Here is a 13,190-nt window from a genome sequence, read left to right on the forward strand (position 1 = left end):
TGTCTTCACTAAAGACATTAGGATTTATTTGACTTTAAATGCCCCAAGCGAAGAGCAGCCCGTTTGTGGCCGAGGCGAAGGAGGGCTCCGAGCTGGAGCCGCCGGAGTTCCCGCTGCCCGCTGCCTCCTCGTGATACGATATGCCAAAGGCCGGTCCCGATATGTTCCAAAATCCGGATTGTTGCCTTTTTCCAATGTGCTTCGGGCTGTTTAAAATAAGCCCTTGCCACCCAGTCTGTACAGTGACTTGACTACGTACGCTGGAGTCAGGGCGCTGCTTTATCCCATGACCATGTGTCTGGTAATTTTCCCTTGCCATTTTATTTTAGAACTTATGATGTTGCAGATGAAGTCTTTAAGAGCTGCAATGTCCTCCCAGAAGGAATGTCTGCTTGGAACAGATCCTTATTGACAAGGCAGCTGTGTGGGGACCGGAACGGAGCCTTAAACCCGGCTCTAAAATCAACTAATACCCTAAAGTCTGGAGCAAGTGCGCAGAATTATAAGGCATGGGCTCGCAGCCGCCTGCGGCCGCGTCCTTGGGTAGAAGTCCCCTGTCCAGCCTGGGAAATGCCCTCCCCCCGCTTCTTCCCTCCTCTTAATTCTTACTAATTTTTAATTTTTTTTTTTTTTTTTTTTTTTTTTCTAATAAGGTGCTTAGTTAGGGGAAAGCACGGACCTCAGGGCATCTATCTTCGGGATGAGGAGAGAAATGCAAAGCAGGGGTGAGGAAGCTCCTTGCTATTTTGGCCAGAGCGGTCCTCTCTTGCCCTCACATTTTTCTTGTGTTTTGATTGTTTTGGGTTTTTAATCTTTTATGGTTTTGGTTTCGTTTTTTTGTTTTGCTTTGGTTTTTTTCCTTTAAAAGGCCGACCAAAAGCAAACACCGCTCTTGCTGGGAATAAGCAAATTATTCCGATGCGGCCGCCGGCAGAGCTGACAAGGACCGGCAAGGGCTGAATCGAGGCTGCCCCGCAAGATCCAAGAGGGACTTTATTCTTCTCTGTCACCAAAATTCACACAAGGAGGGGACACCACTCGCCAACATCTACGTAGGAGTCACACGCTGCAGCCGGGAACCGGCCAGCATCAGTGTTAATTATTGCCCGGGGTTGGTTTTCCTAAAAATCGGAAACCTTTCACTTTCAACCACGAAAAAAGGTAAATGAATCCCCAAACCACCCTATCTATTTAGACCTCTAAAACTAACTCGGAAAAAAAAATAGAGAAAAAATATTTCTATCTAGCTCCAAAACAAAACTTCCAAAAAGGCAGATGCAAATAACTAAATAACAAAATTACTCAGCAGCGCTGAGCGGTCGCCGGCCACTTCTCTGTCATTTATTTTTCGACAGAGAAGGAGCAGCCCAGCGGGCTCACTTTGCTCCCACCCCGGGCAAAGCGTTTGGCGTCGACACCCCCTCCTCCCATCCCCCGCAGGGTTCCCTTCGGGATTTTTCACCGGGGCCTGGCACCTCCGCGCCCGCGGAGAGGAGGCGGCCGTCCGAGGGGGCCGGTGCGTGGCCGCGGGGCCTCCGCGCCTCTCTGGTGCACCGAATGGCTCCGTTTGTGCGGGAAATTAATGTATTCGTATATTTATTCGATGCAGCCTTATACCAGCGCAGAGCAGGGATGAAGGCGGGTCCCACGCAACGGTCTGCGGGTTTTTCCCCGATTTCGACAGAAAACCAAAACAAAGAGAAAAAATATATATATAACCCCAACACGACTCCTATCTTTCCCCCGACCTTAGAAATAAGGTTCTTCCAACCGATTTTTTTTTCCTGTAAGTGTGAGAGTCTGGAGGACACAAATAGTGCGACAAAATTATATCAGCGAGTTCTTTTTTTTTTTTTTCTTTTTTTTTTTTTCTTTTTTTTTTCGTAGCCCCGTCTCGGCGTGATGATGACCGGGGCTGAAGGCTGGTAGCCGACGAGGCAGGAATACAACGCTGCCGCTTTCCGAACCTTTCGATGGCGAAATCCAAAACCGACCCATTAAGTCAATGAGGTTTGTGTTGTAGAGGGCTTCTTTCCCATCCACTTGCTGTTCTGAAAAATAGATCGCATTTCGTTATCTCGAGTGAGGATCTGCAACGTGATACCGGATCCGCGCTGCCTTCCCTGCCGAATGCGAGGCGCAGGGGAGACAGCCAGCTTCCACGGCTTATTCCTAAACAATAAAGGATTTGTATTTTCTTTCCCTCCCTCTCTCCCCCCTTCCCCCCCCACCTTTATTATTCTATTTTTTAATGAGGAAGGACAAACCCCTCTCCATATGCATCTCTCTCCTCTCGCAGGAGCCTTTGGCCCGACGCGCCTGCAAAGCGCTGCAACCTTTAATTACTTGTTAGTAAATTGCCCTCCAGACACCTGTAAAAACAAAACCGGTGTCCGCAGAGCTGGGGCCGTGTCCTTGCCCCCCCTCCCCACCCCGCGCCCCGGGGGGTGCCCGGTGGTGAGGGTTCCCCAAAGCACCCAGCGGGGTCAGGCCGGGCCGGGGCTGCGGACGGAGGGCCGGGCTGAGCCGAGCCGAGCCGGGCCAGGCGGGGGGGACGGGGCGAGGGGCAGGGTAAGGCCTTCCCGGCGTGGCCCCGGCGGGGGCGATCCCCAGGGCACAAAGGGCTCTTTCTTCGCGCACTTACCGGCAGATTTTTCAAAGGATTAGAGGTGATCACGCGGTGTGGGTTTTGGTTGGGTTTTTTTGTTTGTTTGTTTTGTTTTGTTTTATTTTGGTTTGTTTTTTTTTTTCTCTCCGAGGGCCCGTGCATCTTTCTCTCCCTGTCTCCCCCACATCCTTATTTTCTCCTGCTTTTGCCATGGGACTGTCTCCCCTTCCCCCTTCCCACTTCTCCCCCCTCCCCTTCCTGCTCGCTAATGTACCTCCTGGATGCTGATTCTTTTAAGCTACGAAGAATTTCCTTTTGGGAGGTGAAACCCTCCAGCTCCTCCTGTTCAGAGAAAAGTGCTAGTGATGGTAATACGGGGTGACACTAAATAAACAGTTAAAGCAGGGCTGGAAAGATGGAGTTAATTATCCAGTGAGCTACATTTAAACCGAGACCAGGAGGGGCCGATTTGTTTTGGCGCAGGGAACTAAGAAGGAGACGAGCCACCGAAGTCTCCTTGCTCTTCCTTGGAGGCTCCTTAACTTGTCCTTACTGTCTTTGGCCCACGGACCAGCTTCTTTTGGTCCGGCTTGGCAGTGGGCCGGGGCCATCGGCTGCGCCCACCCCCCGCCCCCCGAACCACCGCCCGTGCAGCCCCGGGGCCGCGGCGCCAGGGGGGTTCGGTGCGAACCATGTATGGGAGCGGGTGATTTCAGGGGGTCCGGAGGTAGGGGTTTTTCCATGTTTGTTTGCTTTTTTCTTCCCCAGAAGCTAGATGAATTACCGTCTGTGCTGCTGGCCGGTGCCTGTGCTACTCAGGTAAGTCTGCATACGAACAGCAGCCACGCGATATGCTTTGTTTTTTTTAAATTTATCTCCTCCTTCCTTCTTTTTCCCTTTTTTTTAATTTTTTTTTTTTTTTTTTTTTTTTTTTTTAAAGAAGTCTGATATTAATAATCCCCGTATGCCCCTCTTTCCGGGTCATTACGGTACTGCTGGTCTCTAATCAATCCTAATGCGATGGCAATTGGAGTCTCTGATGAATGCATCTCAGGTTTCTTGTAATGGCTCTACCACATTTTCCTGGACCTCCTTCTTTAACCTGAGATGCCAGGGGGACGTCTCCGTTCTCAGCTGCTGATTACTTCAAGATGTTTGGGCTGGTGTGGGGAGAGAGGGAGCGAGCGAGCGAGGCAGTCTGCCCCTGAGTAATCTGGAACTGAATTGGATGAGCCGTTTCCTAAATCAAAGGAGGACGGCGGGGTTTAGCTGCTTTTCTGTCGGCTCTCCTTCCAGCCGGCATCGGCTGCGAGGCATCACCCCTGCGTGTCCGTGTCCGTGTGTGGGACACGGCCCCCGGATACTCACCCACCTCCGGAGTGTGAGGCTCCCCCCAGTCGACTTCCCCACGCAGAGGGGACATTCTAACCCTATCCCCGCTAACACCTCCCTAAACCTCCCAGTGCCGCCAGGCGGGTCCGTTCCCCCCACGCCCGGAGGTGATGTGTGTGGGATCCCCCCGCGGGTGCGCAGGGCACGCGTAGCAGCAGCGCTTTATTAGCAAGGCGATTCGCGTTGTCGCCGCATTGTTTTCCTTCTATTTCTCAGCATAATGGCATTTGCCGTAACCCGAGACAATGATAGTTGCAATTTCTGTGTCTTTTTTTCTTTAAATTAGATATATATTAAATTATTATTTTTATTATTAAATAAGATAATGCAGCGGGAATTAGGCTGCGGCCACACTGGGCTCTTAGCTTCCGCGGAATCGATCCCTTCCGCGCACCGGAGGGAGGTTTCCCCGAGGTGTGGCTCCTCCGTGGGAGAAAAAACTCTCCCCGGCTGCCCCCCCTCCTGCCCCTCTGCAGCAGAACATTTCCCCAGTACAGCCTAAGACGAGTGGGCATCCGCGCTCCTATGAAATGACGTTGTTCCGGAGTGGGGGGAGGCGGAAAAAATATTTGAAACGAATAATTTAATTTCTCGGCGCCGTGATGTGATGTAAAAATTAATCCCCAGCAGAAACACAGCGAGGCTTCAAAGCAGCCCCTTCTCCCGCGGGGTTCGGCCCTGCGGAGGGGAGGTAGGAACGCGACCACGGGTGGGATGGAAAGTGCTGCGGGTGGGTTCTGGCTGCACCTCCGCAGCCCGCGCCAGAAATGAGTCATTCGCCAAAACGAAAGAAACCAAGGACGCCCTCTCCGCGCTGCGCGCCCCTTCCGCGCCCGCGGTGGCGGCTCCGGCCCGGCCGGAGGGGCCCAAACCCCTATCCCTCGCCCTGCCCCCCGGGAAGCCCTCCGGGGGGTGCACACGCTGCCGGCATGGGGACAAAGCGCAGGCGCGGAGGGGCCGACCGCGGAAGCCTGCGCGGTGATGGTAGCGACGTGGGAGAACGGGTCCCTGCGGTTCGAGATGGATCGGGGGGTGGGGGGTCCGGCGCAAGTGGCACTGCAGCACCCACCCGTGTGCACGTTCCTGGGGTGCAGCCACCGCCTCACCCATGGGCACCCATCACCGGCGTGGGTGCACAGACCTGCGTGGACACCCCAGCATCCACCCGTGGGCACCCCACAGGTGTGCGTGCACACCCACGAATATTGCCCACCCCCCGTGGGATGCAGACACGCGTGTGCACAGTCCCTTGTGTATGCATTGACATCCCTGTCAGTGCAGACACACACGTGGACATACATGTGTGTGCACACCCCCTAGCCCTGTGTGCACATCCTTACCCACTCATGCACAACCCACACACGTCAGTGACATCCACCCATGCACACACAAGCCTCCACCATGTGTGTCCAGGGCTGGAAGCCAAGAGTGGAATGTCAGGGGGTTCCCTCCATCCTTTCCTCAGGTGATGGCTGGGATGGGGGGCGCTGGACACCAGGAAACCATCAAAAATTCTTCCCCAAACCCATTATTTTCAGGAAGAAAAAAAAAAAAAAAAAAAGAAAGAAAGGCAGTGCTATGGTTTGATTTTTTTTTTTTTTTTTTTTTTTTTTTACTGCAAAACATTGCAATGGATTTTGTGCAAAACAAACTTTAAAAATTAAAATTTTTTGGGGAAAAAAATCTATTTGGAAGTTGGATGCTAGGTTCCCCCTGCCACTCCTGCTGGCACCGAGAGGCTCAGAAAGGGGGACACTGAGATGGCCCAATGGGCCCCCACCTTCCATCCCGGTCCCTGCCAAGGTCAGGCCACCTTGTCCTCAAGGCTGAGGGTGCAAAACTCGTTCTTCTCGGTGTATCTCACCACTTCTCCCTCTCACACCATGTTCAGTCCCAAATACACCTCCTGCACCTGGCTGATGCAAAGGCATCATCCGGTCCCTGAAGAAGGCACTGCCCGTGGGTTGGCAGGGTGGCAGCAGGGACTGGGGACAGGATTTACATACCGGGCTGTCTTTGCCTACACGCTTTGCATTCGGGCACTGAACAAATACTCTCACTGCCGGGAGACTGTGGCTGGGCTGAGGGAAGAGGCACCCGCAACCCTTTGAATAGGGGCACTTGTGATTTCAGGAGGGCAGCCGGGTCCTCCAGTGGGGCAGTGGGTGCCCTCCTGCGGGGATAACGGGTTGGGGGGCCCATCCCGCACCCGCCGCCTCCGTGGGTTTCTAAGCAAGCTGCTAGAAGGGGACCTTTCACCTCTCATTAGTGATGCCATCAGTGGCTTGGCAGAGCGGAGCTGAGGTCATGTTACATATGGCACACAGTCTGTTCAGCGCCGGCAACGCCAGCTTTGAAATTTTAGAGAGGGGAAAGGTCACCTTGCGTGAGCCGAGGTCTGGGGGTCCTCGGCTCCGGCTGCATCCTGGGTGGGTCTCCATATGCCTCCATCCTCTCCAGCCTTCCTCTGTCTGGCCCCAAGAGATGCTCAGCCTGTCTTCTGTGCCTCCTGAATGCACAGGGAACCACTTTAAGGGAATGGTCTCACTCTGCCTTTCCTTTTCCCTTACAGAACAGCTCTCCCAGAACTGTTATTTTGCCTTTTTAATTTTCTTCTTTCTTTTCCCAACATAAACCTGTCTCTAACAACTGATTATTTTTTGAAAAAACATGTAACTCAGCTTTCCAGGAGAAAATGAGTTGTCTCTCTTTATCAGCAGATCTGCACAGACGGATAAGTTTACACTTCTCAGACCTGGGTATATAATTTCATAGACCTTCAAAAGTGTTGTGCTTCCGTGGTGATTAAAACTTCTCTTGCTGAGGTATTTCAGGTTTCATGCCACTGGATCTTAGAAAAGCACATCTGTATGGTCATATTTCTTTCATCTGAAGAGCCACAAAAAAAAAAACAACAAAAAAAACCCAACCAAAAACCACAAAAAAACCAAAAACCAAAACCCAAACCAAACCAAACCAATATATTTTGTGTTTAGAAATAAATGACACATTACATTTAATTTCTTCTTGGTGTAATTCACTACATTGGATTTCAGCAGGATCCTGAGAGGGTTTCATCTGGGACAATTTGGAGGTGGTGACTGTGGGGAAGAACTTACCATTTTCCCATGTGTGGTGGCTGACAGTGTAACTTCATGCCACTTCTCATCCCTTCTCAGCAGAATCTTATTTTGCAGACTTTGTTTTTTAAATACATGGGGCCTGATTTTCAAGCTCTTAAAGTAACTGGGATGAGATTTTCTGGTATGCAGCTGTTGCAGAGATATCTTCAAAAGGCCAGTTTGCTTCTACACAGGTCATCACTAAAAAGGCTCTAGATGAAATAGATGCTTATCTTGAGAATCCCCGAGAAGCTGGAGCAGAACCAGCACGCAGTGTAGGGTCAGGATACACCTTTCTGCCTGCTTCAGTGACCCATTCGAACAGCCACATAAAAGGGAGCTCCTTCTGATTTCCTGTAATAGGGCTACTTGCCTAGATTTTAATTTTTAAATAGGAATAGTCTTCTGCTGCCTGTCGAAGAAAGGAGTTGGGATAGGAAGTATGAGACAGCTTATTTTCAGAAATGGAGATACTGAGACCTGTCTATGGTGTTTGTTACAAACGATGTTTTCCTAGCACGGGGCTAAACTGGGCTCTTAGCTATGGAGTGCAAATCTGTCAATTTAAGTGGAGTTCATTGCAAGCAGGGATGGGATTTAGCCATAATTCTCCACTGCTGTCTAATCACTGTAGCCTGAAGAAAGCAACATATGTATAATGGTCGCTGAGATGCGGGAGGGGTAGAAGCTTTCTACCAATGAGAACCACATTAAATAATTAATTCCCAATTGCCTTTCTACATTAGTGCTTTCAGATAAAAAAGCTGGTTGGCTTTGTAAGGCCTCAGGCAATGAAACATTTGGTGCATTGTCAGTCCAAAAGTGGAGGTAATAGATATCCAGGGCAGGCTGGAAAAGTGCTACTCACCATCCTGCTATTTGCATATTCCAGCTGTGCAGTCTCGTTCCTCACCCCCTCCTTTGCCTTACTTAAGTTTGGCAGGACAGCATCTCTTCTGAGTATGACAAAAGTGTATTTATTTTACCAAAACCATAAGAACTTGATGTCTGAGTCCAAAAATGGGGTATAAAAAAGTTGGCCTTTCTTACATTCAGCAGATCAGCTCCGGTGGATTAATAAGGGAAGGAATTAATTTCCCTCTCCTTTCTCATTCGCCCCCTTTACCTAATCTGCAGGTTCCCCAAGCTCAGCCTATCATCTTAGGTCAGGTTGGGATCTTTTGGGCTCATACACCATTCTCAATAGAGATCTTGCCATGAGAAAGGAGTTAACAAGCCTTTTGATGTGCAAGTCATCAGAGATTGCTCTGCTTACCTCCTGAGATGAATAGACATGTGCCTATAGAGCTGAAGAAGAAAAGGAAGCGTTGGAATAAATTGCCTGGGGAGGTGGGAGATTCTTTGTTAAAAACAGGTCTAGACAAACATCTGTCAGAAAATACCAACATCTATTTGATCTTGCCTTAGAGCTGGGGGAAAGACTGAATGGTGTTGTCAAGTTCTTCCCAGCTCTGAGAGACCTCAGGTGTATGCACACACACGTGTGGTAGGTGCATGCAAGTGTGTGCCTGTGTGTGTACATGCCTATATTTCCACACTCTCAGTGACAAGCTCTTGGCCTCTGTGATATTTTGTGGCAATGAATCTTGTGGTACAATTAGACATAGATTTGATATATTTGAGTTTGATTACATTTGGGTTTCAGTTCCGGTTAATGTCATCTGTGCCTCGGGTGGATCAGATCACTAAGTCTGAGCTACCAGCTGTACTTTTGTCACCTCCCCTTCAGATCTTTTCATACCAAGTGAAGTTGCTTCAAATCTGGGAGCTTTTTGGCAATTCCTGTTACTCCCAAAGTGCATCTCTGAGGGGTTTCTCTTCTTCAGTGAGTAAGGTCATGGTATCTTTGTTGCTAAATGCAATAGATGAGGGCCTGGAGAAGCTGTTTGGCTGAGGATGGCATTAAAGATTTGGGTTAGTTATTATTAGTTTTTAATACAGTCACTTTCCAAAACATCCCTGTGCTTTAAAGACAATGTGGTCACAGCAGCTGCTGGCACCTCTATAACTTCTTTTCCCATCTGCAGACCTCATCAGGACCTCTGGAGCTGCAGGAGTGCATTGGCAGCTCACTGGCATTGATGCACACAGTTTCCAAGGGCCAGGACTTGTGGCCCTTCACACAGGATCCCATTTTAAATTATTTTGATTGAAATTCATTTGAAAGCTATTTTTATCAGTGTGACATATGGAGGTGCCTCTAAATGTGAGGTCCTGTGCAACTCAGCATTAGAGATACAGGAGAGGCTGTTCCATGATAGAAAGCTTGTACTCCATGTCAGTGAGTCAGGTATTTGCAGGGCTGGTGTGAAGGAAATTCTGTCCCTAGCTCCAGAGAGCACCTACACCAGGTGATGCTGATGTTCCCTGTGACACCACCACCTCCCAGAAGCTCTGCTCTGGATCTTGAAGCACCACTGCACCTCCCTGGTGAGCGCTGAGTCGAAACACAAGACACTGCAGTGAGTTGCAGAACCAAACTTTGCAACATCCAATTTTGTAGAGGAAACTGAATCCTGAACTTCTGAAGTCAAACGCTGAAATGAGTCACGTTGGAAAACCCTTTGTGATCTAGGCTTTTAAATCCCCCTGCTAGCCTTCATAAGGTTTAAAAGTTGACTTCTCTTGCCTGTCCATCTAATCCTTCCAAAAGATCTTCTCTATAGCAAAGGCATGAGAAAGAAGTCTGCCAACTGCATTTGTAACCAGATGTACCAGCTGGAATCAGCAGCTACTGCAGAATGAATCAGTACATGAGGATGTACTCAAGACCACAGCAAAGCAGCAGCCTCCAGACTGGGGACAGGCAGGGACAGTAAGCCCTGACACTGTCCAACCACGAGGAGCCAGAATGTGTGGATCCACCCTTGGGCAGGGTTTGAAGAACTTCTGTGAATTAAGTTCACCTTTGAGATGTACTCTGGTGGCAGACAGCGAGTTGAGTTCTCTTGGGTGTTTGCTCAAGGACTGTGAGGCCCAGGGAGAAGGTGGCTTATGAGCTCCATGGGGAGAAGGATGTCCAAACCAGTGGGGCTCTTCCAGGGTTGGCCACATCTCAGCTCACAACAGGATGTGGTAGAGGTTTTGATGACAGAAGAAGGAACTCTTTGCCAGGCAATCTCTGGCAGAGGTGGGTCAGGCAGAGGTGAGAGAGGGGAATGCAACTGTCTCTTGTAAACATGTCTGAGAGGAAAGAGCTATTTAAAGGGAAGGACAAAACGGGCAAGGAACATACTGGCTGTGAGCATGGAGGAGCTGAGTGTTGGAACAAGATCTCCAACCATCAGTAATGTGATGCTCTGCAGCAAGGGTGATAGAAATCACAAGAATTTTACAAAGGAACTCAGTGCATGCACCCAAGGGCTGAGATGGGGTGCTCCCCTGCTCAGACCCTTAGTATCTAAGCATCACTTCTCATGAGGTCTGTCTGCAGAGGAACAGGCAGGCACAACACCCCAGGCAGAACTTCCTGGCCGCAGAGTCCTTATTTGCCCCTCTAGAAAGGGGCACAGTTGAATGCACCAGAGGCATCAGCCATGTCTTTTGGGGGGAAGGATGAAGAGGATAGGAGAGAGCCTACCCCCCATTTTATATTCTGCATTCCTTTTGCTGGTGACGCTGAGGCTGGGGTGGTTTGTCTGATGCCTCCTGGGTTTGTAGTGCAGCCAGTGCCTCTGATTTTGTCTGGCCATATATTGTATTTGGCTGGTTGGCTCTCTAAAAATTCCTCTTTTTTTCCTTTTTTTTTTCCCCACTCCCTCTATGGCATTTTAATATCTCACAACAGGCACCTTTAAAAAGAGATTAAAGGTCTAAAAACAAAAGGCTGCTTCATAGGCAGTTTTTAATGCAGGTAACAAGAACCCCTTGTAAAGAGAATTTTGGGAAAACATCTTGAGTGTGGGTAATACTTTTAAAATATTTCTTCCACAACACCAAGGAACTACAAACAATTCCTGAGCAAACATTAATGCAAACCAGCGGAATTATTCAGGTAATTAAAGGCTTAAAACAATTTTAGGAGACACTAGGAGAGAGTGAAGCTGTATTGATCTCAGAAAGTTTCTATGGTGATGAGAGAAAATCCATATTCTTTTGGATGGGGAAAGGATGCAGTTCAGCAATGGGAATGGAAAGAGAGGAGCCACAAATCTTTTAAGCTATTCTCTTAACTCTTTATTACAAAAAACATTAGAACTGTAGTTGGGGCTGTGTTGGACCTGGCTCTGCACCAGAGGATTGGCCTTTTTACTGAGCTTAGTGAAAGCACTTCAGAGCCTTGCTGGGCCAGGGGACAAGGGCAGAGCTGGACATTTGGGGCTGTGAAGCAAACAGACTGGTGCAAGGAGAAGGAATCCCTTGACAGGGAGGTCAGGAGAGGATTTATGCTACTGTGGACTTTTGTAAATCAAAATCTATTCCTTTTGGTGACTTGGAGCATTTTTTTCCCCCCCTCCTTCACCTGAAAGGATTTTTTGGGTGATACAGTTTGCATGTTCTCCCATTCTCCATTAAAGCTTTCCATCTGGCAAGTCTGGGGAGATGTCTTTTCCTCCTGCATCCATCCTCTCCTGCCTGGAGCAGGGGTGAGATGTGTTAAGAGGAGCTCGTAGCATGCAAGGGCACATCAGGAGGGACAGGAGCACAGAGTCCTTCCCAAGGGTTTTGGTTTTGGCAAGTGCCCTCCTGGCCCCAGGGCATGGAGGACAGCATGGTCCTGGCTGCATGAAGAGGGCTCTGGAGGGGCTGAGACTGGGTCTGTGCCCAAGGGTGCTTGGTTACAGGGACTCTGGGGCAGTGGTGAAATGAAGCACAGGGGGACAGTAATATAGAGGGGGGTTAGATGGTTAATGCACAGCTTGATTAGGAAGTCAGAGCCAGGCATGGGAGCTCTGCTCTTCTCCTCTCCCTTTCCTGGTGCTGACCCTTCCTGCCGTGACTGCCATGTCAGAAACTGCTGGAGTCCACTATAGGAAAAGTAAATATTGTCATTTCAAATAGAGAATGGTTTATTCTGTAGCAGAACAGAGGGTGCCTTCTCTTTGAGAGGCCACTGAGTTTGGGGGTAGGGGGATTGTGGCAGCTGCCAGGAAGGATGCTCCTTCTGACAGCTGTAAGCTCTGGTGCCACCTTAACCCCACAGGTGACAGGACACGTGTGGGGCTGCTGTGAACATCACCAGGGGTTCCAGAGCCTGCCCATCCCCTCCTTCCTGCAGGCAGGTCCTGTGTTCAGGTTTGGGCTTGGCTTTGAGCACGGTGCCCAGGGCATCAGGGAGTGGCTGCTGTGGGATGGGAGCTGCAAAGGACACAGTTGCAGGAGCAGAAATCAGGGGTGCTGGGGGGAGAGAAGGGGTGTGAGCTCTGCCCTTCCCCACTGAAACTGTGTGACCCTTTGTGTAATCCCTTTAGCTTCGATGGCACCGTGCTGATTCACAGCACTAATGCCTTGATCCAGAACACGCTGGGCCACGGGATGTGAATTAAAATATGAGAGGTGACTGTAAAGCACAAGTTTCCATTCCTGTCCTGAAGACGTGACTGTGACCAGGTGTGAAGATCTTGCAGGAGATGAGGGAAAACCAACCCAGTCTAAACAGATTCGTTAGAACACCAAGGGGAGAGCAGCAGCATAAATGCTGTTCATAGGATTTACAGAGATCAGTGAACTAATCTGTGCATTTCAGATTGGATTTCACATTATGGAAAAGAAAATTAAGCCACATACCATGCAGACTTTCCAGGCAGCGATTTGTGAGTGTGATCTATTTGCTGGTAGAAGTGGTTGCTTAGAAAATTAGTGGCAGCTCCATCGGGTGGGTTGGTGACACCCACTGTCACCCGTGGGGGGAACAGCATGCTGTAGGGTGCAGAGGTGTGCTGGAGAATTTGTGAGGCAGCACCACAGTCTGAGCAAACCGTGGCTCTTAAAATACATTCCCAGACTTGGCTCCATCATCACTGGTGCAGAGTGGTCCTCCTGACTCAGCTAAAATTAATAGGGAAGGAGAGATGAGAAGAAGAAAGGCTCAAATAACTTCCCCTTCT

The 13,190-nt window shown here is 49.5% G+C and overlaps 2 long non-coding RNA genes across 2 annotated transcripts in view; one reads left to right on the top strand and one right to left on the bottom strand.

The window, feature by feature from the left end:
- Nucleotides 1-13,190, bottom strand: part of LOC139796838 (uncharacterized) — a 57,903-nt gene that overhangs the window by 4,149 nt on the left and 40,564 nt on the right. The gene's annotated exons all lie outside the window — the stretch shown is intronic.
- On the top strand, nucleotides 2,593-4,246 carry LOC139796695 (uncharacterized). The gene is made up of 2 exons (XR_011726101.1): nucleotides 2,593-3,427; nucleotides 3,549-4,246. It is a non-coding gene; the product is annotated as an uncharacterized lncRNA (long non-coding RNA).

Source organism: Heliangelus exortis, chromosome 5 (genome assembly GCF_036169615.1).
Source record: "Heliangelus exortis chromosome 5, bHelExo1.hap1, whole genome shotgun sequence".
Classification (NCBI taxonomy): domain Eukaryota; kingdom Metazoa; phylum Chordata; class Aves; order Apodiformes; family Trochilidae; genus Heliangelus; species Heliangelus exortis.